This window comes from Arachis ipaensis, chromosome B07, assembly GCF_000816755.2.
Source record: "Arachis ipaensis cultivar K30076 chromosome B07, Araip1.1, whole genome shotgun sequence".
Lineage (NCBI taxonomy): Eukaryota > Viridiplantae > Streptophyta > Magnoliopsida > Fabales > Fabaceae > Arachis > Arachis ipaensis.
In genome coordinates, this window is record NC_029791.2 from 41,564,620 (window position 1) to 41,568,628 (window position 4,009).

The window sequence follows — 4,009 nt, forward strand, 5'->3', positions numbered from 1 at the left end:
GCTTGTTTGGTTGGTGGCGAGCTTGTGGCAGATTATGTTTGGATCTATTCCTGGCATATCTGCTAGAGTCCAGGAAAATAGGTCCGCATTGTCTTGCAATACTTTTACAAACTCGGCTCTTTCTTTACCTTGTAGTGCTTGACCGATGTATGTAACTTGTTCAGGCTTCGCCATCAGCTGGACTTCCTGTAGTTTGTCTGCTGGTTGAGGCCTTTCTTGGGTGTCCTCGCGAGGGTCCAGCTCTGCCAGAGAGAGTACCTCACTTGTGTTATGAATTGCTTTGACTTCTTGTTGGAACCCTTTTCTCGGAGCCGACCTTCTTAGGCTTACATTATAGCATTGCCGAGCTTATTGCCGGTTTGAATGGAGTGTCCCTATCTCTCCGTCCTGTGCCTGGAATTTGACACATAGATGAAAAGTTGAAACTACTGCCCTGAACATGTTCAGAGCAGGTCTTCCAAGGATAATGTTATAAGGACTAGGGCAGTCAACTACGAGATATTGTATGTTAATGGTGCGTGATAATGGGTGGTTTCCCATCATTGTCCTCAACCATATGTAACCCTTGATTGGCACCTTTTCTCCAGAGAATCCGACTAATTCTCCGGAGGAGGGTTGTATAAGTCTTTCGGATATTTTCATTTTTAAAAAAGTATTATAAAACAGAACGTCGGCACTGCTACCTGGGTCCAGAAGGACTTTTCTTACCAACAAGTCGCCTGTCTGGATAGAAATTACTACTGGGTCGTCTGAGTGTGGTGCAGCCGAGGATATATCCTCTTGGTTGAAAGTGATTTCCAGGTCAGATGCGTCCTTGCTGCTATGTGGTGTTGTCGCTTCTATTGCCAGCATTGTGCGATAGCTGCGCTTTCTTGCCAAGTTTGTTTCACCTCCTCCAGCGAATCCTCCTGATATGTAGTTTATGACCCCTTTAGGTGGTGAGTTGTTGGGCCACTTATTGGCTTCCTTGTTCGCTGAGGTTTGTTGGCGTTCCTCTTTGTCTCTATCTCCCTCTTTGTGTTTTCTTCCTTTGACGTATTTATCTAGGAGGCCTTATCAAGCTAATCTCTCCAATAGATCTTTAGCTATCACGCATTCGTTGGTTGTGTGTCCGTACTTTTGGTGGAAGGCACAGTGTTTACTTTTGTCGACAAATCTCTGATCCTGGTAGCTCCCAACCCTTGTCGGTGGTTTGATGATTTTAGTGTTGAGTATTTCTTTGATTATCTTTTCCCTCCTTGTGTTGAATCTGGTGTAGTTGTCAAATTTTGGGGTGAGCTTGAACGGTTTGCTGAGCTCTTTATTATTCGCCGACCTTGGTATCCTATCTTTCTCTTTTCTAGGTTTTCTTTCTGTTCTGTTGGCTTCACGGAGTTCTTCGATCTCCATTTGTCCGGCCGCTCTTTCTCGAAATTCTTCTAACGTCTTCGGCTTTGTGACTGCGATTGTCTCTCTGAACTTTCTAGGCCGTAGACCAGCTTTGAGGGCGTGTAGGTGGATGGCTGGGTTCAGATCTTATATTTCCATGGTCGCTTCTGTAAATCTGGTCATATAATCTTTCAAACATTCTTGGGGACCCTGGCGAATAGTGCTGAGATAGTCCAATCCGTGTACGTAAATTCGTGCTGCTGTAAAGTAGTCTATGAAGGACCTTGCTAACTCTTCAAAAGAAGAGGTTGACCCAGCAGGTAACTTTGAAAACCAAAGTAGAGCAGCTCCGTCAAGGTATGTAGGAAAAGCTCTGCAAAGCACAGGTTCGTTATTAGGTCCATTAAAAAATATCATAGACTGAAATTTCTTAATATGAGCCCGGGGGTCACCAATCCCCTTATATGGCTCGAGCGAGGAGGGTAGTGTAAAGTACTTTGGCATCTGGTAATTTGTGATATCTTCAGAGAACGGGTTATCTAAGGTCAGCTTCTCCTTTGGGTGGTTGATGCCTAAAAGGTCTACGCCGCCCTGGGTTGAACCTTTGGAATTGTCTTCCTGTTTGCTGGCGTTGTTCAGGGTTGATAATTCGGCAAGTCTCTTGACTTCTGCTTGTAGCTCAGCCATTTGGGCCATGAGCTCGGCCTGGGTGGGTTGGTGAACTCCATTATCGGCCATGTGTGAAGGTTGAAAAACCCTGCGTAGAAAGAAAATTTAAAATACTATATGGAAAAAGAGTGGGGTCAGTGTGACTTTCCGGCCCCACGGTGGGCGCCAAATGTTCCGTCCTAGGCGAACCGAGGTATACGACGTCAAAGTTAGCTGCTTGTGTCTTTTGGAGAGCTTATATGTCGTCCAGGGGGCAGCGTTGCAAGAGAACCTCGGTACCTTGAAACACGGCGGCGGGAGCACCTGCAACAAGCACTCCGACGCTCAAGTAAGAATAAGTATTATCAGAGAATAAGAGAAATAAACTAGAATTAGTAACATGTAACCTGCCCTTCCTAGGTTGCTTTAGGTTTGGTTTTATAAATGAAATGAAGTGATGTATGTTACTTGGTTGTTCCGATATTCGTGGATCAGATGATGAGTTCCGTTGTTGTTGGTAACGGCTAGAGGATAGTGTGTGACTCACGTGTGTTTTTAGTCAAATGGTTGTTTCAGTTTGGATATGTTTGTTACCGAGATTTATGGTCGGTTTGCTGGGTTTTTTAATCATCAAATTTATAAAGAATATCTCATCTTTTTATTCATCCTAAAAGTTAAACATTAAAACTAATGTTAATACTTTTTTGTTAACAGAACTAAAATAAAACATAAAAACAAAACTTGAATAAAAATAAAAATACAAAATTTTGAATCCCAAAATATAAAATGATTATAAGATAAAAAAAATTACTTAAATATAATTTCTATAAAATACTCCACTAATAAATTCAGATGAATGAATATTATATATAGAATGAATCCTCATATATTAGTACAAAAATTATTTTGTGTAATTTTTTTTAAAAAATATTGTCCTGGTAAACTATTTTACTTTTATTCTTTTAAAAGTATATCCATAATAAAACAAATTCGCATGGATAATTTACATCCAATAGAAAACTCTTATAAAGTTGGTGTGAAAAATTGTGTGAAAGTTTTTTTTATTCAACGTAACTGACGGATGTACGGGAGAAATTTTTTTAATAGTAAACTTCTCTAGGATAATATTGGAACTTAATTTAGATGCCAATTGACCTTATATACTGTGTAGGTACCTAGAGTATATTAGAAGAGTATGATAAGAGAAAAATTATTTTGTGTAAATTTATTTTTTTATAAATTGTCCCTATTGAATTATTTTATTTTTATTCTTTAAAAATATATTCAAATAAAAAAAATTTGCAATAATAATTTACATCCAATACAAAAATCTTAAATAAATTACTATAAAAAAATAAATATAAAATTTTTTATTTAACGTAACTAATGAAAGAATTTTTTAATAATAAACTTTTCTTTAGAAACAATATTAGAACTTAAATTTAGGTATCAATTATTCTTATATTAGGTTTTATGTTATATCTAAGTAAAGTGAGAAGGATGCAAGAAAAGATGAATAAGAAAAGAAAAAAAGTTTTCTATTATGCAGTAAATAGACTTAACTTATTCTATAATAAATAGTTTTTTAATCATCAAATTTATAAAGAATATCTCATCTTTTTATTCATCCTAAAAGTTAAACATTAAAACTAATGTTAATACTTTTTTGTTAACAGAACTAAAATAAAACATAAAAACAAAACTTGAATAAAAATAAAAATACAAAATTTTGAATCCCAAAATATAAAATGATTATAAGATAAAAAAATTACTTAAATATAATTTCTATAAAATACTCCACTAATAAATTCAGATGAATGAATATTATATGTAAAATGAATTCTCATATATTAGTACAAAAATTATTCTGTGTAATTTTTTTCAAAAAATATTGTCCTTGTAAACTATTTTACTTTTATTCTTTTAAAAGTATATCCATAATAAAACAAATCTGCATGGATAATTTACATCCAATAGAAAACTCTTATAAAAT